This window comes from Homalodisca vitripennis, chromosome 3 (genome assembly GCF_021130785.1).
Source record: "Homalodisca vitripennis isolate AUS2020 chromosome 3, UT_GWSS_2.1, whole genome shotgun sequence".
Classification (NCBI taxonomy): Eukaryota; Metazoa; Arthropoda; class Insecta; order Hemiptera; family Cicadellidae; genus Homalodisca; species Homalodisca vitripennis.
In genome coordinates, this window is record NC_060209.1 from 153,970,249 (window position 1) to 153,996,021 (window position 25,773).

General features: G+C 32.5%; 1 protein-coding gene across 1 annotated transcript in view; it reads left to right on the forward strand.

Annotated features, from left to right (window-relative positions):
* Positions 1-7,569: 7,569 nt before the first annotated feature.
* The window catches only part of LOC124357680 (chaoptin-like), an 83,923-nt gene continuing 65,719 nt past the window's right edge, over positions 7,570-25,773 (forward strand). The window contains exon 1 of the mRNA XM_046809667.1: positions 7,570-7,852. The gene's annotated coding sequence lies outside the window, so the exon portion shown is untranslated. The remainder of the gene's footprint in view (positions 7,853-25,773) is intronic.

Genomic DNA, 25,773 nt, shown 5'->3' on the forward strand with positions numbered 1-25,773 from the left:
ATATTATTAGGACTAGGATTAATCGACAAAACACTGATATTTTGTAAGTAGCAACTAAATAAATACCCAATGTTGCGTAAAGTATAATGTCTATACAGGAAAGAATGAATTCGATGATTGTGCAAGTCACTCCATGGAATCGGTTGAGCGTTAGCGAATGTTTTACTTTAGCCTTATAGATAACCGTAATGGCAACGGGGAGATAGAATAAATAACTTTGTAAGAAAACTGAGATTTTTACATGACATTTTTATTTATAGAGCAAAAAGAAAAAATAATAGTGGAAATTCATTGTTAAAAGCCGGTAATACGATTCAAGTTCAGCGCACATTAGCATGGTAATCCCTTTTCAAGCTCACCAGAACTTTTATTGTTTGAACAATGCTACGAAATCTAACTTAATGAGTAAAAATGTGAATTTATCATGTGGCAAGATATCTCGAGAAGAATTTCATATGTAAACTCGCATGAAACTTAATTTCTGCCATAACCGTATATAAGGAGGACTCAAGGGGCCTAAGCCCTTCCCCGAAAATTTTAAAGACAAACATTAAAATTGTACCTAGTAGTTTTTTTTTTTTAAGATAGAACACATTTACTATCTTAAAGCTTGACAATTGTCTTGGGGAGATTCCCGAGTCTATTTTAGGAGGACATTGTTTAGCTCCTAAACTAACCAGTGTGTCAGCCCCTGACAATTTTCTACATACGCCACTGATTTGTGCATAGACAGAAATGAGCTCTATGAAGGTTTATGTTTGAGAATGGAGTTTGGCTGACGGTTTGAAGCTTATCACTCAGTAGGCTGACACAATTGACCTTTTGAAACTTCAGCAAAATCTGTTACGTGACACGTGGTGTGGCGCACTCCTACCTTTGTATCTCTGTTTAAGTTTTGCTCGAAATTATGTGATTTCAGGATGGCATTGTAATGACGGAGCCATGTTAAGTGTGAGTGTGTGTTTGTGAAAGATTACTGTGATGGTATTAGGCTTTTACAGTGATTGAGTTATGGCATGGCAGACAGTCAATACGTTGATGGATTCCCCTGTTACAGAGATGTAGTTTTAGATGAAGAAACTGACGTTATTTCAAGACAGTTTGTCTTTAATGGAGACGAAAGTGGTGGAGAGATCTGGTGCCGGCAAGACTCTAACATCCGCTTCTGCAAGAAGATCCGGACGAGGTAAATGGCCATTCAAGTGGTTGTGTAGAATAGATGTCTGGTACACTACGACTAATTCTCAGCAGTTATAGATGTAGTTATATTGCCGTGGCGTGTATAAGAATCTTAATGAAACAACATCCCATTCACACACCAACCAGTCTCAGAAATATTATCTAAACAGTCTCAAGCACGTTTATAATTTCAGCACGATTTTGAGGGCTAAAAGTTGTCGCTCAAAATGAGGATACAACTACGGAAAGTCTGTAGTTCAGGTGGTAAACAATGTTACTGGAACTTGTAAATACGAGCAATATGTTTAGTCTTGGCCTTTTTTTGGATGTAAAAATGAATGTATACGAACAGAGTGGCGAATCACATTTGATTAAATTTGTACATCTAAAGAAAGGCCGCGACTTTACTTTGTTTACATTAAATTTAATCTTGTTTTGTAGTAGCGATATGTCTATTAGTAGCTAGTATTTCTAAGTATATGAAGGGTAATTAACTTACATGATAACCTGTATCTCAAAACATAACCGGATATTTGACCATATATTTGCTTCTCGAATACTACTGTACTACTGACATCTCTCGAACAGTCAGTGTATATCTTATTGAATCGTAGAATATGAAGTTAAAAACAATAATGTAAGGAATACGTTGATCAAAGAAGTATTCATTAATATGCCTAAAGAAGTTACGCCCAAACTCAGTTGGCAGAGGATTAATTTTCCTAGTAGAATAATAATTTACAGTTAAACAGGGCCTATTTTTCGATTTTGCGATAGTAAGTAGTTTGTCTGAGGGCTTTCGAAAATGTCTTTTTAACACGGTTATCTATTATTGACATCTTTTCAGCGCCGCGGAATAAAGCACAGATTGTTCTTACCTCTTAGATTTCAATGTTACATAAAATTCAAAAAAACCAAGAAATCCAATTCCTAAATTTGAAGTGCATGGAATAAAATTGTTATATCGGTAGCTCAAAAGTAAAGTTTTCGATATAAGCGGTTTACATTTTTGAACATTTAGTCATGCTAGACTCGAGCACATTGGAGCGCTTCTTCCGAGAGCTTGTCAATAGTTAACGATAACCTATTGCTTATATGATAGATTTTTCATGGACATAGACATTGGTGTGATGGCATTTCAATCCAAAGATGGGCTTGGATGAATAAAGATGCGGTTTCGGCATCAGAGATACATAGATTACAAATTATAGTGTAATATATAGGTGAAGAGGTATTCTTATTGCCTAATTAGGTGCACAATTGAATGCACTACGATGTTTCAGGCACGATCTTCAATCACAGTGGAGTAACTGAGGTTTCTACACATAAGGTAGCTATGGTGAGAGGGGTTGATTCAATGCGAATTTTAGTTTAGCTCCAGTTCACCTTCCTCTTAGTGGAGTGTCTAGAATTCAACGCTCTAGGAATCTGAAGTCATCCAAGTTCGCCTGAAGAGATCCAAAAACGTTAGTGATGAAGAAACTCAAAATTATCACTTTACATCGTTTCGGCATCATAGACACTTAGACCGCAAAATATAGGAAGGTGAACTGGATCTGAACTCAAATTTACATTGAATTAACCCTTGTCACTATAGTTACGTTACGTGTAGAAAGTTACAGTGTTAAAAAGTAAATTATATAAATAAAACCAAACATCTTAGATAAAATATAATTTAGAGAAATTACATTTTAAAACACGGACACTCCCATCAATCTTTCAGATACACCTGTAAAATTGTATATCGGTTGTATTTAGTCTTTTTTGAGTTCTTGGTTACAAGATATCTATAATTGTTTTTGCAGAGTTAATGCCTTCTCTTACACACAGTAAAAATAAAAAGATGTTTCCAGCATTATACGAGAAAGTCTAGGCATTAAAAATATTTTATTTACTTAAACTAAATTTTATTTAAAACATTCTTTCCCTAAAATGTTCAAATACTTGCCGTCTCAAGTTACTGTCAATATAATCAATAAGCTCCCTGGAGTTATCAAATGAATGAATAAACCCAAACAATTCAAATCTAGATTAAGACACTTTTTGTTGTCAAAGGCATTTTACTCAGTTGATGAGTTTACGATGCGCCGCTGGGAGGAAAATCAGCATTTTATTAATATTTTATTTCTCATTTTCTGATATCCTAAATATGCAAAATACAATTATATATTATTAGGTTCACACATTACTGTGAGGAATTGACTGTGCTTATGATAACTAAAGATAGTTTTCGTTTATAGATTTTTAATCAATATTATAAAATAACGTTTGCAATACATTTTTGTAAATTGTTTTACTGCAATAAAGAATTACTGTTATAAAACGTGATTCACACGGGCCCTGTATGTACTGTAAAGAGTCATAATATTATCTTTCGCCATTTCATTTTGAGCCTGGTTACAAAACTGCCCGAAATCAATACTTTGAATTACAATAAATGCATGGTGTAATCATCAAAAACATTAATTGTTTTACTTTTCGTGTCTCCAGGGTAAGCACCTCAAAGGTCTGTGTCTATGAAATAAAAACCAACTACCTTAATGTTGACCGGACCCTTCACTAAAACAATTAGCTCTACCAACACTACTGGCATTAGCTCTGTAAAGTGCAGCGAAATGAAGTTAGTTCCCTTTCTCACTGCGCTGCCCACAAACATTACACCCCCTCCCCCTGCGCTCGATGAGTCAACTGACTCGGTTGTCTGTGCTCTGTGCCATAGCCCCACCTAACTTTAATGCAATTTCAGCATTGCGTCATTTGCGCTATATCTTGACAATAGAAGTGCTCGAGATCTCTGATTTTTATACTTTATATTGACATTACTACACCTTGTCTCACTAATGTTTAAAGTTTACTTCAATAATTTATTCGCTTCAAATTTATGAAATGGAATACTAACGAAAACTAAAAAATTGCTCAAACAGGAGAACTAAAAAAATAACAGCATGAACAGATTAAGAGCACTACTTATAGGCTCTGTTAAACTAAGCATAATGATTTTTATAACTTTTAAATCATTTGAATCAATCTTTACTTTTGCACGTTCTTTGTTAGCATTTCAAAAAGTTTTTTTTTCGGAAAAGGATACTTATACTGTATTTCAAATATAAGTAAACACCATGTATAGCTGAATAGGATTTGTGGATACTTTAATCATTTCAAGTAACGTGTGTTTCTATACAATTTAAAGATATAGGCTGTGGAATTTACAAAGAAGAATGCTATATCAGTTATTTATCACCGTAGAGCATTATATTGAATTTAGAGAAAAAAGGTAATGCAACCTGAAAAATGTATTGACATCTCTCTTGTCTCAGCCATAACAATTGTGTCATTCAGTCTCAATGAGGAATCTAGTTACTTAAAAGAGGTCAAAAGAGAGTAACCATCCTATTATAGCATGACGACAACCTATAATTTTGGCAAATTTGTTACCCTGTTAGTGCATTACATCTTACTAAAAGATGATACAGTAATGAGGCAGAATTTGTAGGTACTATCTTATCTCAAACTAAGCTATCTTAGATGTTCGTTGAGGTTATAATGTCCCGATAGAAAACCCGTCAATAGTCCTACGAATGATCCTGTCGATTATGATAAGCGTGTCAGCTTGATTCTGATCAAAGCTCCCAGACAGTTATTGCATCTGTCTCAGTCAAGTTGCAGTCCAGTCCTGTGTTTCCTCTCTTTTGTTCAGTTTACACTTAAAGAATGCTGTTCTTAGCCCGCGTTTTGATTGAACTCACATTAGAGTGTGGAGGCTCTTTTCTGTTTAACTGATCAGCTTTTTTATTCCTTTAATCCTGAGCGCCATGACCCGCAGAGAAGAACAAGTTAATTATTATTTTCCCATGAATATCACAATACGATTTTACATATTATCAATGTTTTCTATGGAAGGACGAAGTGCTCTAAATCATGGACGTAGCCAGAGAAGGCTCCAGACCCCCAAATTTTAATTTTTTCAATTACTGCTTTTATTATTATTTATATAATAATAATAACTGTTATCACACATCTGCTTCAGTTCTATCATTGGTCTTTGCCAACCTAATGATATACTACTTAAGTGATTTTTGAGTTCTCTTTCCATTTTTATTCCAGCTCAATTCTACAAAGTAGTTTTTCTTTAAATTGTACTTTGTAAAATCACTTCTATAACAATGTATTAATAAATTCTACTAAGGAGACGTCAGGAACTTCTTTGAATCGTGTCGTTGTCTGTACGCATATCCGTCAGTGCGATAACACTTGATAGAAAGGTCCTGAATACTTGGTAATGGGTTCTTCTTGGTCCAAGGAAGAACCCTATTGTTTCGGAATCAAAAGGCTAAAGGACAGTCTGCCTGTCTATCCTTTTGCCCGTCTGTGCAAAAATAGACCTTGATAGAATGACGTTTTAGACTTGAAACTTAGTACATACGTTTCTCTTGATCCAAGTAAGAAATTTATTGAATTTGAGGTCTAAATGTCAGTCCATTTGTCTGCCGTCCGCACACTATCTTTTCCGTTACGCCGTATCCGTTTAAGTTACTAATATACTAGTACTAGTTGTCACCCGCGACTTCGCACGCAATTTTTACAATAAAGGCCCATAGCCTACTATGATTAAACTACTTATGATTATGCCCTATGATATTTTAAAAACGTAGGAAATATGCACCAGTTACATACTGTATGTTCTTGGTAAAGACGATCAGAATTTAAGGGACTGATTCTCAGGTTTTGCGTGTATAGAAGAATTTCTGGTTCGAATGAATTAAATTCCTGGGGTTACCTTGCTGCCTCGGTGAAGACAAATATAGATATCAAATCCTAGTTCGGTAATAAAATTGTGTATTTTCATACCTGGTACTTTACTTCTGATCTAAAATATTTAAATTTCCACGTTGAGTTTGACTAGTTGTCTCGATGAAGAAAATATATTAAAAATCGAAGACGGAGAAGCCTACCTTGGTCAAAAAGTGCCTACATCGGGCTGTAAATTTCCTTCTATTATAATGTATTTAAGGTGCTACATTTGAGTTTGCCTTACTGCCCCAACCAATATATATATATATATATATATATATATATATATATATATATATATATATATATATATATTTAGACCTCGGAAACCTACGTCTCTTAAAAAGGGAATATTCCTACTTTTAAAATCTTTATTCGATATATCCAGTACCATACTTGCGTTTGCCTTGTCCCGATGAAGAAAATATACGTACATACTTAGGATATTGAGAAGCCTACTACTGTCAAAAAACATCTACTGTGGCTAAGGGAGTAGTCCATACTAAGTTTATGCAATATTTCATAATGATCGTTTATAATAGGTTTTTATTTATAACAGTCTTGTTATTTTTTGGACTGTAGTCTGGGAAAAAAGCTCGTTAAGGCATGATAGTGTTCATTAATCTGTTTTTCCTTAAGCCACTTAAAAGATTCAATATTACAATGTAAAACAAGCCAACCCGTTTTAAGTACTTTATGTGTGAAAATTAACAGCCTTGCTTAATTAAGGTGGGTTTTTTATAACCGTGTTTAAATAGTATTTCCAAAATCAATATTTAAACAAAGTATTTCTAATACATTACATGTTTTTAATTTATCACTGGCGATATCTGGAATAAAAGCTATAGAACAACTTTGTCTTTTTTATCTGTATTACACTAGTGATTGATGTAATACCACTTAAATTTGTACTTAGTTTAATTTAATTACATAAAATTAAACTGTAAACAAATATTTTAGTCTCTTTGAAGAAATTCAGCTGAAACGTCGTAGAAAGTTTAAAAGTGTCAACAGCTATTTAGTGTCAGTTAAGTTTGGATTATGAAATCACAATATTAACATTATTATTCCAAATTCTAAAACTTTTCTAAATTCTGGGAATCTTTTCAATATTTCTCTTCATATAAGCCTTTATTGGACTTAATGAATATTCAAAAGAAGAATTATCCAAACTGGTACAGCCTTTCTCGGAGATTAGCGCTTAGACAAATTCAGCGATTCAGTTTTATTTATGAGATACTATCTTTTGAAAAAAAAAACAACTGTGCCAAAAACTGCGTCAAAAATAATGTAGAATAAAGATTGTAGCCGTTTCAAACACGTCATCAATCATTTATATTATCAGTGTTGAACTTTTGTTTTTTCGTCAAACGCGTTCTAAAATCCTCAATATTAATCGTATCAATATGTAATCGGCATTGACTATATTTTATTATAAGTGGATAAGTGCAGTTGCCATAGCAGTAGCTATTTTTATTGCTAGAGAGGCGTCGGCAGTGGTAGCGGCGGGCGTCGGGTCGCGTCGGACCGAACTACAGGTGCGTCGCGGGGCGGCGCGGTGTGCGATAGCAGGCGCCGCGGCGGCAGTAGTCCCGCAGTAGTCCCAGCGCTCTGAACTCTGGTGTCCTCGCGTCGCTTATAATATAACGATAACCGATAACCTTGTGTGTTCCTGTATCATCATAACAAATTAAATATTTACATACAATTAGTTTAGCAGAGTTGGTTGGCAATTAACAAACACCATACCATATTTTAGTATTGGTAATAAGTTTGGTAAGTTTTAGTTTTAGGAAATAATTGACTCGTGGTTCAATAGCGGCCTATGTGAAGCAACGTAAGTCAGCAAAGGATACAGGTCTATCAGCGTTACTGTGTACAGGTAAGAAACTTTTTACTCTAGTTTTAGGTTATTGTCATTCTTCCTGTGTATGAAACTTTGAATTGCATTAACATGTTTTATTCGACTTCACTGAAATGTATGTAATACACTTCATAAAGTACCAACGACAAATTCTAGGGTCCTGTTTTGTTTTTGTTCTTTTACAGGATTTCTAAACTATTCTTTTGTTACAGCGAGCTTGTTTAAGTTATATAATACGAGTGTAATGATATTTAATAAAGCCATGTGAATAAGCTTAGAGATTCGGTAACTTAGTTTGGGCAAAATATATATTATCTTAGGTGTGCAGTACATTACAAAGAAAAATAATAATGCTTTGATGTTCAAAATGTTTTGAATTTTTATTATTCTAATCACATTAAATATTGTTTGTAAAAGAAATAATAGACACGGCCAGTATGCATGAAACATTCTAGTAATTATTTATGAAAACTTTGTGATACAAACAAACTATTAATCTAATAGTTAACACTAGTGTTAAAACTATTCAGTCAGTAGTATGGGCGACTGATTCGTAGTTGTTAAGTGAGTTTCAGTATACCTAGTGTTAAAACTATTCAGTCAGTAGTATGGGCGACTGATTCGTAGTTGTTAAGTGAGTTTCAGTATACCTAGTGTTTAAAACTATTCAGTCAGTAGTATGGGCGACTGATTCGTAGTTGTTAAGTGAGTTTCAGTATACCTAGTGTTAAAACTATTCAGTCAGTAGTATGGGCGACTGATTCGTAGTTGTTAAGTGAGTTTCAGTTCACTTCGTGATATTTAAAAACTTCAAGCGCAATCATAATAATATCAACTCGCCGCTTGTTGTTATCCAAGACGACGAAATACGTTGAATAATCAAGTTAAATTAAAATTTATTACATTTTATTACGAAACTAATGCGGAAATAACACCTGTTTTCTTTTTAAATTATAAAAAATATTTGAATTCTGTTAAAATCTATTTTATCGCATAATATTATATATACATTTCAGAATATCACATTTCTTGCTGTACATTATATGATAATTTTGTACTAAATTAGGACAACTACAAGCTCACGTTGTCGTATAAATTATTATTTCACTTAAAATGACAAAATATTTGCATACTGTGTGTATTTTTAGGAATTGTTTGTAGATTATTGACCTTGATTAGATTAATTTCTTACATCAAAAAGATCAGTCTTATTTTGTTTTTGGAATTATCCAAAACAAATGTATTACATATTTACACACTTATCCAAGAAGTCTCATCTTTGCTAAAACTCTACATAAAAATCAAATTACAAATGTCACAATTGGACAAAAATAATTACTTTGATTAACAAGTATTTAAATCCAGAAATAAATCTAAATCAATATGGGAAATAATTTATAACCATATTCTTCAAAGAAAGATACATTAAACTATCTTACTTTAATACATTTCTGCAAATATTAGTTGGAAAATCCCATCTGAAAATTGAGCGATGAAAATCATAGCTATAACTTCGAAAAAGTCACATCTCAGTTCTGCCTAAGTTTCTAAAATTTCTAGAGAGTTAATTAATAAAAAGAATCACTGTAAATATGTAAAAAAGTAGTAAATATTTCGAAATAATTATATACTTCCGCATGGTTTAATACATATAACTCAACAAGTACTGCAATTTTTCATTGTCTTAATAATGTTATTAATTCATTAGATCAAATATTTTAGGTAGCCTGAGCAAGGATTACGATTGAGTAAATCATAGAGTTAAGTAACAGAAAACAGGCCATTCATAAACGTTCATTTAGATTAAGTTAACTTTGTAAATTTGTTGGAACATTCTTCGGCAATGGGCTTACGTAAAATTACCATGTGTACAGTTCTTGATCAAGGTTATCCACAATAAGGTATGGACTTAGCCGGCTGACTTGCGTATGTGCAGGGATGTCCTTGAGACTTTATAAAATGGTTATATTGAGTCACTTTTATGTTATGGGGTCATTTTGGAGGCTGTCAAGTTAAAAATCTTGAAATAGAATTCCAATTTCAGGAATAGTTAGGCAATTTGGTAAGATGCAGTTTTATATGCCCTTCTTTATCAAGTATGTAATAATGGTATATAGTTGTGTGTTCCACTGTAGGTAATTATTTATAAAATTAAACTGGAACTGTTCGTATTCTATAGTCAAAATTTTAAATAATATTTTCAAATGGTTGGGTTTTTAAGGACAAATGATATTGAAACATTAGAGGCATATTAGTAAAACTCATGTTATATTCAACATAAGACTTAAAATATAATTCTATGTTAATAAGGTATAATACTTATTAGAATATAGTTACTTATACGATTGCCGCCAAATTGTACTGGATTGTTCTTCCAAATCCGGGCTAGAAATCTAACCAGCATTATTTTTTTAACATTTTGATAAGGAGTTTTCAAAATATGGACAATTCAGATCTGAATCATTACTATTTCAGATCGGTTAAGTATGTAGTTTTATATTTATTAACAATACATTCAGAACTAAAAGAATTTCCTGTTTAATACGCAAAAATTATTCCAAGCACAAAAAAAACTTCATACAATATGTCGAAAATAAAAACTGCTCATATTTTTGACTGTACTGTATATGCGTTTAATAATACAGTGTGCTTTGCATAGCTGAATGCCTTATTAAGAACTAACGTATTTAAAAAGAAACTATTTTGGGACTACCGATTTAAACCCTTCTTAAACCGCTTGCGTATAATTGTAAATAATCAAAATCAACGTTTAATATCCCATAAACATAAATGGTAAAGCTTCATTTTACTGCTCTTGAATATCTAATACAACATATGTTAAATTCAGAAATGGAAAGTCTCACTTTATTTCATTTTATCTCAAAAATACAACATTGAGTTTTTTTAAAATAATTATTTGACCGGATAATACGTAAGAATTGGTCAAATGTTTAACACTGCAACATTAACGACGTGAACTCCGAGTTTTAAAGTAGACTGCGGATTTTTCAACAAAGAATTGAACCGTTCTTCCGAATGGTATCTAAACAGGTTTTAATTAGGATTAATTATCTTGTTTGTAAAGGAACAAGACGAATCACATTTTCCACTGAAGAATGAGCCCAGCATAAAAGAAGATTTTAGAAAAGTTCTGCTCGTTAAAACTTAAAATTTACACGTTGGTTGATGAGATTGGCAACCCACGTGGCTGTTGTATCAGATTTTTAATTAGTATAACACATTTGTAGCGAGAACCTCCAGTTGCCAATTATTTACAACGGTGTTATTACAAGTTCGTAGCGGATGGTGATATTAAAATGTAAGCGCCAGACTCGACGGAGACATTAATTAATGTTTTACTAATTAAAATAGAAATGGTTTTGAATTACGAGCAGCGGACTTCGACTGCTCTCGTGCTTTCCTCTCTCTTGTTTGATAACATGAGACAGAAATATATGTTACGCGATACAATATTAAAATAAACAATATAATTTACGAAAACTATATAATAAAATCAAAGCTACACTCCTTTTTTCAACAAAATCTAAGTGCCTTGTCCAGTTGTTTGTTAACGTAGTTGAAAATCATATCCCTTACCCTCCATTTCATTTGCAACCCAACACGAAAGTTTATAAACGCCAGTAGGGGTGTCATGTAACATTTTCAACAGGAAATATTTGAGGTTTCAAAACATATCTGGTCAGTTCTGGACACTCAGGGCTCATATCAAGCTTCATTAGGCGTGGCGCAAGAAGAAAGTTCCCACAAAGTTGGATAATTTAAATAGCAATATTTCTCTAAACGTTCCTGTGTTTAGTAATGATTATTTACAGAAATTCTCATTCCTGACAACAATTCTACCGTGATATTTATGCTATGCCCGTAAACTCGGGATCAACTGGTATCCTAGCACTTTGGACATTAAATATATATTACTAACATATACCGTAAGTTGTATTTTTGATAACTTGTAGAAAACAACGTACCACGATGAATTGTCAGTCGCCAAGACCTTTCATGGCGTTTACAAAACCTTACCTAATTAGAATGTTGGGCTTAAAAGTAAATTTAGTTATCATAAAATCCCTGTCTCGAAAAATGTAAAACGAATTTATATATATATATATATATATATATATATATATATATATATATATATATATATATATATATCTAATTACATTTTTATGATATATGCTTCTGGTTACTCTAGAAAGTCTCCAAACAAAATAAATAAGGACTACCATTTTGTAGGATGATACAAGTTTAATCCCTCTCGTACCACTTTATTGAGGTACATTTAAAATTATTGACCTGTGCCTTTGTATCTTCTCGAAATCCTCCATGTTAAAAGACATTAAACTGTCATTTATGTCAGATAAAGAAATATGTAGTAAAGTTTCACATGTCATTCGCAGCTATGTAGAATTGAAGTTTCATGCCAAATTAAAAATCTACAGATGATCGTTGTCAAGATATCCTGCCTATAGTTAGGATTCGTAAAGGCTCAGCTACACACCAATCATCAATTACTGTACGACGTTGCTTAAGTAGAAATGATGTTTCATGCAAAAGTTCATAGCTCAATTTGTTCTTAAGATATCTAGTGAATAACGGACACTCGGACTAATAAACAGACAAAATAATAGATTGTACTACATAAATTTTAGCAGAACCCTTAGCTAAGTTTGTAGCTCAATTCATTCTAGACATATTTCCCTGAGTTATAGACTTTGCTAACAATCATCCCATGGAAGAACATGCACCATCATCGAACTTGAATTCTAAATGTAGCTTCATACAACATTGGGTATTTATTTACAGGTCAGTTCGTTTTAGAGATATTGTGGAGACAGATGCAGAATAGAAATTGGTCCAAAGTTACTAGTGATAGTTTTTGATAGTCATTCTCTTAATACCGATGATCTTTTATCAGTTACAAAGGCGGGGTTAACGGGGCAAACCCAGCAAGTTAAGATTTTTTGGTTTTTGTTCTCTAATGCTAACAATGTAACCAAGTTATTTTATTCTGAAAGCTAATGTTTTGGTAAGAGAAGGTTATAATTCAGATAATTTTTTATGGCCAGTTTCTCAAAAAAGTATTTACTGGTTGGGTAACGGCTTGTGGCTATAGCGATAAGCAGGACGTGTTCAGACTGTTGCAGTGATGTGGGGTTGTTCTCCCCCTCCCTCTGTAACACTCAGGGCACTTGAAACTCAAGGGAATAAATCAGCGCTGTCTAAGTCCGCAAGATAAAATTTTATTCAGAACCATGTAATTTAATTTCGCAATTCATCTCGCAGCTCAGCAGCGCTAACATTATGGAAAGAAATTCACAGATGTTGCTACTAACATTTGTAAATTGTAACAATATTGTAGTCTACGGCATCAAATGTATAGTCTGTATTGTAACAGGTACGTTAAATAGTATTTAAAACTCTGTTAAGATAAGTGGAGTTGATTAGAAAATATTAAAACATTTGTATTTTAAAGGCCACAATTTATATACTATTAAAGATGTATAATTTTTATTTCAACAGAAATTAACATCCTAATAAGTCATACAAACAACGTTATAATTCAAACAGTTTCTGAGTTATGATTTTAATAATAAAATATGGAAAGGCAAATGTTACAGGAAGCGAAATTTGTGTGTGTGTTGATTTCATTGTGTTAGAGTATTTTTTTCTTTATTTTAATCTCTCCTTAAATAATACTATAAATGCGAAAATGAAGTCTAACAGACCCAAACAACACAGAACTCACACGCTTTCATGTGTATACTGTTTAACCGATAGTACTGAAATTGTACATGGACATTCTTAGGATACCTACTATGAATGAACAATTTTGTATTTTGAAAAATCCCTCATGGCTACTCCCCATTGGTCTCTAAAGATGCATTACAGCAAAAATATTAATAATTTTAACCGTGTTAAATATAATCAACTGTACTATATAAACATTGTTTTATGACAGCACATATGTACAATTAATTTAAATACTTTTTCAGTTTCTTTAAATTTATGGTGCGAAAGCATACTGTAAGCTTGGTATCAATACTTCTTATTTCAAATCTTTTCTGCAACCGCTGTTGTGTACAGAGTAAGAAAATTAAAGTTTTAGTAAAATGTACTTTTACCTGTTCATTTTAGTAAAGATTAAGTATGCAGTGCGCTCGGTCAGTAAATAAAGACTGTTATAAAACCCATCTTAGTAGTCTTTTGAAAGAAGTATGCTTCTCAAATATGTGTATGCATGTAAATCTTCTTGACCGAGAAACAAGGCTAAATCAACTATGGAACAAAAGTACTGACTGTTGTAAATTACCATAAATATCTACATACTTTTTGACTGATTTTCTTGATCGGTAACATAGCACTCAAACATTGGCGTCAGGAATATAATTCACTCGAATCAGAAGTGCACATACACCTTATGGAATTGCGCGCAAAGCGCGGTTAGCTGCTAGTTAAAAGATATCGAAAAATATTTCCCCACTTTTTACAAAAACCCTGTATATAAGTCTTGAAAAATATTCCCCACAGGTCCTAGAGACAAATTAAAAGGCATTGATTTTAATATTTGTTATTGAAACGGTTGAGGGCAATGGTGCAATGGTGGTTTAAAAAATGCAATTAGGTATTCTTTCTGCAAGTACTTCTGAATCGCTAATGTGCAATCGGTCAGTGGGTTGGAGCTTAATTAATCAGGGATAAATACTGCTTCTAAGTGACTAACGTGATGATTATTCAAATAATTGTTGTGAAAATTTGGTGCTCTTTGAGTATTTAGCGAGATTTCAATTGGTTGACATACTAAAATTGAAGTAGTGTTTGAATATTTTCTGACAAAAAAACAATTAATTGCTGACTAAAACTCATAATGTTGTTCTTTTGATTCGTTCAGTTTTTGCTTGAACCAAATAGTAAAACTACTTTAATAAAAACCGTAGTCAGGGCAAAGCTCTGAGTTTAGATAAAAAAACTTAGAGTTTAGAAGGTGGTTTGTGTAAGGAATGCAAGTTAAGATTAATTATTAAGGTTTATCCATGAAACCCACCAAATTCTTTCCCACAAGTAAAAATACGTAAATTAAAGTTTCTAAAGGACTATTCTGAATAAGAAGAACAAATAAAAGCTAAAATAATTTTAATATCATTATTTTTTGGGCAACTAAGAAATGTTTAGCCTGACAAATTAGTAATTCCCAAATTAAAATTTTGATTAACTCTCCAAAATATACTTTTTAAAAACTGATTTTGTCTTTTAAGGAACGTAATAAAGAGAATTCAAAAATAAAAATCAAGCATAAAAGTATCATATGATGAACACCACTAAAATATTGCAGAGGTTAAAGACACTACCGGATTTGAATCTCCTCGGCTTGGAGGGTGCTGTAAAAACGACCTGACATGCTCCTTATTGTTTGTGATTTTGTTAACAGGGTATTATAAACATTATTAATTTTTATTGTATATCTGGAAAAATAACTTGGGTATGGACATTCACTTGTGTCTTGATTGAATAATATTAAGCCTTTTTGAAAATTCAACAATGCTTTACGCCTCCATTCACCTCCAATAAAAATTATATTGGTAATCATGTTTTGGTAAAATGACTTTGAGAAATTTGTCGCTTAGTTCGTGACTCGAGTTGGGATGGCTGTAACTACCCTAAAGGCTTTTCCCCGAGACAGTGTGTGACGGTGGTCAGTGGTCTTCTGTAGGCTGACATCATCCCTGGATTGATTTTTATCATCTTGTATTGCTGTATAACCTGATATCTGTGATAGTTTCGTTTATTCCTCTTTCTCATTGGATTGATAAGCAAATAGTTTGGGCAAAGAATTACACTCGTGACTGGTGGGATCGTTTTTACTAAGTAGGTGTTAAAGGACCAGAACATTTCATATTTTAACATGTGATTTAGAACTGATTCATGAGTAAGAATTAAGTATCAAATTTCAACAGCATGGGTTGAGTCTGCTTTCCTTCACATTCCATGTCGGCATTTCGTGAGTTTGTCCACGCTCAATTTAAAAGCCCCTCAACAAAAATTACGTAATGTCATTGTTTTTAACATTCTCGTCCTAACCTAAGATGTGTGTTGCTATTTCTACACTCGAATCATCAGTTGAAGAGACGAATTCAAATTGAAACAAGTAAATCATCGCAAAGGTGCCAAGAGCGTTAGCTCAAAGAATCGCTCTCGCGTCGTCACGAAGTTCAGATCCCAAAAGTGTAACCGTTCTCTACGAGTTACAAATCCCAAAGGTCAGATCTTTGCGTGACTGAGACCTATCGCCGTGCTTATGAGTTCATAATTAAAACGAGAACCATAATAAATTCTCATTTTGCACACGTTTTTGCGCGTAAAGGTCAATCCGTGACCCTTTTGGGACCGTACCTCTGTGACAGTCGGATGGTTTTCTTTTTAGAAGAAATACGTTCTTTGCGGGGGAGTTGGTATTTATGTGTTTGTGTCAATGTGTATGTGAGAGACCGCTAAACATTTAATCAAACATTGGCTGTGTTAAACTAGAAATAATGTACATTCTGAGAGAGAATAAAAATCACACAACAGAGCATTTCAACATTTTTACGCCGACATTGCAGGTTAATTAAATGGATTGTTTGTCAAGAATACAGCACAAACACGCCGCCCCGAGGGAAGTGAGTCTGTGATGGTATTGTTCCTTCCTTCCCTCAATACCGACCAAAATAGCTATTAGGGATGTTTCATTACATCAAAACATTTCAGCTCTTAGTTAACTTACAGTCAGGTACTTATATAATTAACATCACAACTTCCGTAAGAACTACCACAACTACGTCAAAGTGCCTAAGTAGATTCAAAATATTTATTTATCATCAGATACAAAAGATATATTGATATTTATTTATCAATAACAAAGCATATTACCTTAATGAAACTTCCCCCTAAATCAATCAAAATATGGTTATGTTAAAATATGTAGATTGTTTTGTTTATCTCCAATGTAAATAAATAATTTCTTACCATAATATAAAATTTAAACATTAATCTTAGTTTTACTTCGAGCAGTGTATTTTTACATAACTTATGTATTTTTTAACAAGTAATATAAAAACAACTCGATTCTCACTTTGGTTCAATTCATACATTGATACCTGTAATGTTATCCAAGTCAGTGTACTTTAACTTTAAAATGGGTCTTTTCCAGTATGTCCCCGCATTCTCTATTTTATACAGTAAAGTCAATATTTAGATTTTAATTTTATAATTTCTTTAAAGTTGTGTTTAATTTAAAACGTGTGATTTTGTAACATAATATAAGTGGCGAAATAGAAAGGAATTAAATTATAATATCTCACGGGATTTGAATTGAAATGAAAAATTTCAAAGCTCGATCGAGTAGTGGAAAGTAGTTTAATTTAAGCAATATATTAGTCATGGCAATATAAACGTGGAGCAAGTTTGCAAGCTAATAGTATAAATCGAACAAAATAATTTATGTAAACATGAGTTTCAAATGGTTAAATAGTACGAGTTTACGTATTAAACTCGTATGGGTTTTGTAAACATAAAGTGTAACACGGTACATTATTTAAAAATGAAGGTTATGTCAAAATATAATTTATATAATTTATATATCTATATTTTTGGCCAAATAGTTGACCTTCATGTGAAGTGCTGATACCGACTTTTTATGAACACGTCTAACGTTCAATTTAAAGTGTGCCAAGCTTGAAATACATGATCAATTAACAAATAATGTTTGGTATTCATAACCTTTTTGATACCACCATATTTCGAAATGCATTATAAATAGCGCGGCTGCTGATAGATTTCTTTCTAAGTTGAAATTCCTCTATCGACTATTGGAAAATATTTTTGTGCTTATAACACAATTCAAATTGACTCTCGGATCTTGAACTATGGTGCCTCACTATAAGTTACCCAGCAGGAAAAGTGGTTTGATGTAATGAAATATTTTTTAGGAACTGAGGTAAGGAAGAAACAATGCTATCATTGTCTCGCTCTCCTCAGGGGTAGCATGGCGGCTTGTTTGTGTTGCAATCTTGACAAACACTACATTTAAGTAACCTGCACTCGCGACAGAGAAATGGTGAAGTGGCTTACTTGTGCTTTTTTTGTTCTCTCACAGAATTTACCTAATATAAATAAATCCTTGGGGCAAAAACTAGTTGTTTGAAGACAAAAGGAGCGTTGATACAAGTTTAACAAACTGGAACTCTTCATGGCAGCAATAATACTGTACACTCTTTGTATGCACTGCATGTTCATAATGACACTCAACCCTGTTCGTTTTGCACTCTCAGTTGATCTATGATGTATGAGTTGGTCTTTGTTCTTTCATAAAGATTTTGTGTTTTAAATATTTCCCTATTAGTTTCTTGAAAAGTTGAAAGCAAATTGTAATAAGGTAAAGCTATTAATATGGTTTTAATATCTCTTGTCTTGGATTATATCAATTTCAACCACCACAGTTCAAAGTGGTTCTCTAAAAACTCAATTTAGAATAACATTTGTATTTAACGTAACTATAGACTATCGTAAAAATTACTGGGAAAACAAATTGTTTTGTTTGGGTTTTTGTTTTTTGGAACATAATATTGTGGCCGCATGCATTGAGTCTTCAGAACTGGCTTCACATCTTCCACAAATGTCCCTATTCACACAGGAATAGTAGAAACTTTAATGGCCAAAGCACAGTTCAGGGCAAAAAATATTTATATAAAAATACTTAGCCATCATGCAACAACGGAAATATGAAATTATCGTTACCTTCAGTTTGTATTCTTGGATCTGAGCCAGCTACTGATTCTGGTACTTATACATCATAGCTACAGTGACTGATTCTGGTAGTTATACATCACAGCTACATTGACTGATTCTGTTACTTAGACATCAAAACTACAGTGGCTGATTCTGATACTTAGACATCACAGCTACAGTGATTTATTCTGGTACTTAGAAATCACAGCTACAGTGACTGATTTTGGTAGTTATACATCACAGCTACATTGACTGATTCTTTTACTTAGACATCAAAACTACAGTGGCTGATTCTGATACTTAGACATCACAGCTACAGTGATTTATTCTGGTACTTAGAAATCACAGCTACAGTGACTGATTCTGGTAGTTATACATCACAGCTACATTGACTGATTCTGTTACTTAGACATCAAAACTACAGTGGCTGATTCTGATACTTAGACATCACAGCTACAGTGATTTATTCTGGTACTTAGAAATCACAGCTACAGTGACTGATTTTGGTAGTTATACATCACAGCTACATTGACTGATTCCGTTACTTAGACATCAAAACTACAGTGGCTGATTCTGGTACTTAGACATCACAGCTACAGTGATTTATTCTGGTACTTAGAAATCACAGCTACAGTGACTTATTCTGGTACTTAGCCATCACATCTACTGTGAATTTTCCTGGTACTTGGACATCGCAGCTACAGTACCTGATTCTGGTACTTAAACATCTTTGTAATAATAAAAATACTTCACGAAAGAACATAACGTACGAACTCAGTCTCAGTACGTCGTTGCCTAACTTTTAGTTCACATAAGTCTGTTTTTAGAATAGTAAAAACAATTTTACCACTGCCTGAGAGGGAGCGGATGTTTGAATATTTGGTGGCTTTTAGTCTGAATTCACCATTAAAATTGTGGAAGTATGAAAATATACGTAAACAAACTAAAAAAAGCGAGTGTATATTATAATTTAGACTAAATAAAAAGACGAAACAACACACAGTAGCTCATGCATGTTTATTTGAACTCAACGTTCGTGATAATAGCCTAAGTTATGTGTTCAACCGAACTGACATGACATAAACAGTTCACGAGAGACCTAGTTTCATTTGCCTCCAGTAAAAGGCAAACGTCAAGACAACTCGGCGAACAACGTTAAGCCGTCTAATACACGGATCTCAACCACCCCAATTTAACCCAGAGAAGCCCGCCATACTCTTTGTTTGTTTATTTTGGACTGTCTAATCATTCATGCCACATTTCATGTCTCGCACAGAGAAATGTGACCTTATTTTACAAGTTAAGTGAAGGAAACGTTATTTTATAAAATAGTAGTTTCATTATTATGTGCATTTTCAATTATTCCTTGGAAATTTCATTCACTACAAAAAGAAATTATTAGATACCATTCATGTATTAAAAAAGTATCATAATTGACGTTTCCGGCTTTATATAACAATACTGAATTTGCAAGTCCTATTTTTTACTCTATGAATAAAAACGTCACATTTTAGCTTTTGACTCAGCACGTTTACAAAATTAGTTATCCTGCTCGTTGTCATCATGGTCACTAAAGGCCAATCTTCTTTAAGTTCAGTCAATCCTCATGAAGTGACGTTCAAATTATCGAACTCAATGTTGCCTATATAGAAATGAACCATCATGCAAATTTTCCAATCCATAGTCCATGTTCGTTCTTGAAATATCGTGTGGAAAGACAGACAGAAATTGTTTTTTATTTAGACGTGCGTTGTCTCTGGTAAGGCTCAGCCAATAACTAGCCAAAATAACAGAACATACAAAAAAAAAACATTCTTTCCCGTGTCGTTTGTTGCACAGTACATTCTGTCATATGTTCGCTCATTTTCTCTAATTTTCCAGCAACTCCTTCCTCCAAAAGTAAAGAAACATACTTAATTCCAGGAGACCCACAGTGATGTTGTGTTGCCAATAACTAGCTCTTGTCCAAGCTTAATCTAGACTTCGACAAATCAATAACTTTGTCTGGTAATTGATCTGAAAATAGTAACAATATATCACTCAAATGTGATAAAATTATAAGCATTTTTCTCAGTTTCTAAACATTTTGTTTTTGTAGTGGAAACTACATCGATAAAAATGATTAAAAAAATGATATTGATATACTATTTATATTTCCTCCAAACGACAATCTTAACTGGTTGACCTAGGAACTGGTTGACCTAATCGGTCAACAAACACAAATAGAAACTTTTGAAATTGCTAAATATAATTTAACGAGTTTTAAATTTAACGGGTCTTATATTATGCTACTTTAAAAATCTAAAATCATTTCTTATCTAAAATAAAAATATTAGACTTATAAACAATAATATGAGAATACTGCAGTGCAAGGTAGATAACAGAAATTCTCTATTAAGAAACTAAGTTTCTTCATTTGTTTAGAGGTATATATTTTATAAATGGTGGAAAAATTATATTTGCATAGATACCCAGTTATATAGAAACTTAGTTGCGTTTAGTCTCAGTGAGTTGAGCCCATCTAGTTTCGCCCCCATAAATCACCCTGAAACCTCGCCCAATTGTTCCACTTCTCCGGCTGTTCCCTATTTAGCTAATCTTGAATCTCCTCCTCCTCATTTATAAAACCTTAACTACCTAAAGTATGAACAACCCACTGTTCAGTGGCTGATATTATTTACCACAACGGATTTTTATTGTTAATAACTCGAACCACTCTGTAATGTATAAAATAAACAGAATTAATAGTAATACTGTTCACACTCAGAAATATGACTGTGTGAACTATTAGATTCATTTTTATCAAAGTACTTTATTCAGGAATATTCTATCCAAAATAGTTTCTTAGTTTTTAAATATAAGTTACAGAATTATTCGTTTCAAAAGACATTCTGTAATTTGAGAGAGAGACTCTAATTGAAAATATAGGCATTTTAATCAGTTTGGGATGTAGATTCAATCCTATTCTTGACAAGCAATGCATTTAATTAACTTTCACTCTTTGCAAAGAAACGTTGAAAAAGCCTAAATTGGTTTTTCATTCTCTCATTTATTTCATATAGCAGAGAAAATTTCTGGAAACTAGTGGCAACTTTGTTAGAAATGTGTTAAAGATTGCTACTCATGGCAAAGAAATGTTGAAAATGGCTCACTTGTGTTTTCATACCCTCTTTTATTTCATCTACTAGAGAAATTCCTGGAAAATAGTGGTACCTTTGTTGTTAGAAATGTGTTAAATATGTTGCAGTCTCAGCTGAATGGCAACTGGTTCAGCAAAGAATGCCTAAATGTCACCTCTTCTGCGCATTACGTGTTTTGTTTAAGCGTTACCAAAGTTGAACGTGGAAGAGTTGATCGAAATTTCAACGAAAGCATACTGTACCGCGGCTGTTGAAGCAGATACTTTTCGACTCCTTACAGAAGTTTGCAGCTCAAAAAAAATTAAAACCAGGGATTATGGAAGCAATTAAGAGACTCCTAGACCACCAATTCACAGTGTATCATGAAAAGCTCATAGGGAGCCATTTTAGTAGTCAGTCATACGAACCGAAGGAATTTAAAGAATGCTAGATAGAATTTAAACTACATTTCTTCAACAATGCAACATATATGAAACGGTGACCTCAGGGCTTCAAATCACTGACCCTTAAAGTTTTAATGAAAGGTGAATGTGTGTAAAAGACAGAAAGTTCAAAGATTCACAAAAGCACTAAAAACAAAAATACTATTTATTTATAGCAGCATCGTAATTAATCATTTTAGGTGATTCTTTCTGAACAATTGGCGTGTACATTTATAACCGTGTGTGGGAGGTGGTCCGAACCCTTTTCCAAATGTTTATTGGCTTCCTGGTTAGAGTGCTACAAATTAAACAAATACTAATTGTATAAGTATACCCAGATAATAAAAAAACCTAAATAATCATATCTAAATAATCAGTTAATCAAATAACATGAAATTTTAAATTTTGTTGCCTCATGGTAATGCTTGTCTTCGTCAAAAATGGTTGCAGTATGAAATTAAATAAGTATTTCAAATTAAAATTTACTGTGTCCAATTAATGAAATGCCATTAAATACTACACTCAATCAAATATCATGAAATTACACGACCATTAACGTTCTTCATTTCGGCCATTTAGAAATAATTCTGGTATTTCATTTCTAGACTCTGACCCCTACGCAATGGCATCAGGTTAAATTGAAGAAAACTGTGTATTATAGTCAATTTGTTGTTCCCAAGGAATTGTTTTAAAGCAGTAGCATTTCTCAATATATAGTATAAGATGTTTGTTTGTTTTAATAACTACTTGAAGTTGTTTAGTATGTATAGATTATTAAATGTTATTAATACCGAATCAAATACTCTTAAAGTTTACAACTTTTCTTTTTGTCTTATAGTGGTTACTTAGAAATAATTACATAATTTCTAGACACTCTCACAGTTTTTAAGTTTACCACTGATTACTTATGTAAGGTAATTGTCTAGATTCCTATCATCATATTTTCCTTCAATAACCACTCAGTTTTAACCATAAACATGTATGTAATATGTAATAAACATGTAAACGTAATATAAGAGCGCGCTTGTAAGCGCGCTCTTATATTACGTTTTCTTAATTCTCTTAATACTTTCTATAGCTTTTATTAGTTCGTTCGCCAAATAAAACATAACCAATAAAAAAGTTTCGAAAAATATTCACGACTCTTTCATAATAAAGAATAATAATAATATGCACTTTGTAGTCAACAATTTTAAAGCAAATTTTATACGGGCAAATTTCGAATATCTCTTCTAGATTTAAGATGGCGGTTATTCCGAATTTGATTACGACCTCAATTATGAAGCATCGTACTATAAACTGGACATGTGTATCATGATTCTCAGGATTTTTTCTTGCATGCTTTTTGATATCTCACAAGGATTCAAAATAGCAGTTATACAACATTTTGAGTTGTATATGATATCAACGAATCATTCAGTTGAATATCTTTACAAGCCAAATGTTTTAATTTAGCTACCTATTTTAAAGTATATTGTAAAAATAATAATACGTCCAATAAGATATTAAAACCCTTTTAAACGGACAAATAAGTGATACGAAATAAAAAAAAACCGTTAATGTCCGTCCTGGAAATTTCCGTTACGTTTCCCTGAACACTAAACGTTATTGTTGAGAGCTTGTGGTCAGAGCAGATGAAAGTGCTGCTGTAGATGTTGACCGCAGACTTCTCTACCCTCACTGTTACAGCCCCAGAATAACTACAATAATGCTGCCAACTTTACATTCGTTACATTCCAAAGAAATGTAATGTCACTTAAAATGCTTTCTACTTTATAATACTTTCTCATTTATGAACGGTTTGTCTTAATAAAGTTAATCCTTCTTTAGGAAAAGTGATTGACGAGAAAGTAGTTTTGTTTTATTGATTATATTTTAAATAGTTTCTCCAGTTAGAATTAGAATTTACTCCTATCACCTTGATTTATACTAGAAGATAATGGTTGCTATCTTGAAATGAATGCAATAATGATGATAAATCCTCTCATATACAGGTCACATATATGTAGACCATTTTAAAAAACCTGCCTAGACTTTTAGGTTACAACTCGAACCGATTAATTAATACTCGTATTTCATTAAGGCATGGGCTAGGTAGAAATCTTTTTAAAAGGTAGGAAACTAGGGCATACAAAATGTTCTGTTGAAAAGATTTTATAATGCTCAATTAGTTTCAGCGATTGTTTTGTTAAAAACAATTTTCTTCTCAATTCTAATATTTGTATATGAAATAATCAGACATACAGGAAAGGTAAAAATTTTCTATCAGGCTCAAACCGGTTATTACATTTTCTTTATAAAAAACTAATATAACCCTGCTCATAGTATTTTACAAAATATTAAGTCTTTATCTGCTTGAAAAAGTTATTTTTCTACCAAAAGAACATTAGTCATAGTTTCTTTTTAAGGTAACCTATCTGTTTTCCCACCCATTTTCAAAAAATCTCAATCAGTCTTCACATAATAAAAACATGAAACATAAAGTAAAAGTATAATAAAATTAGAAGTATGTATATGTTTAATAACTGAGGTTTCATTATGACTGTTATGCACATAGCCACTAAACTCATGTGCTTAGGTAGCTTGACTAAGAAACTTTAATGAGGAAATTTTTGATTTAACAGCAACTTGTAAAGTTTTTGCTCATATAATGATATAAAAAGGTTTTAGTAAATGATATACTCAATGAGTTGTAACAAAATCCACATATATGCGTAGATTAAAATATTGAACACTAATGTAGAAACAGAAATTCGAAACATTTATATGAGTCTAATAACTTGTCACCCCTGTATATAAATACTTTTTTACGTTCTGTAATTTCTATAGCATAGAAAATTTAACCTGTTATGGTAAGAAGACTTTGAAATTTTCAATTTCAAATAATGTCTTTATTTAAGAATAAATGAGCTGTATAAAAAAAGTTTCAATTAACTTGTTTACTATATCGTGCCAGTGTTCCTAGTAGACAGTTTTGTTTAGCAGACAATATTCCTCTGCTGACCTGTAAAGCCACCACTAGTGAAGATTGCTCCGTGCCCCCGTTTACCTGCAGTAGCTAGCGTCTGGGTTAATTAAATATATTGTCAGAGGAACCGTTGTAGCTCGCTGTAGGCGGAATGTTCAATCTCAGATTGGAATTAGGTTTTGTTCCTTGTATCATACACTCTAATCTCATTTATGTCTGTGGTAGTAATTTATTTTTAAGACAATATACTTTATTAAACCCTTTTTTATACACTTTGAATCTTTTTTAGTACTTCCCAATGACAAACAGCCAATAAAATACAAAATACGTAGGATGGAAAAATTACTGAGTGAACTTTACTATTTGATTTTTGATCTAAAAATCCCTTTAATTAGGAGTAGTCTACTAGTCAAAATTAAATAAACACATTGCAAAAATATGTATAAATAGTATCATACAAAAAATTATAATAAAAAGCAGACAAAACGAGATATAAAAATGTGACAAAAAAGGACATTCATAAAATAGATTATTCGTAAAAATAATTAAGATGTTTATATGGTATCACAAATATGACTAAAGATAATAAATACAATGAGTGAAACATGCAAAAATAATATGAACATT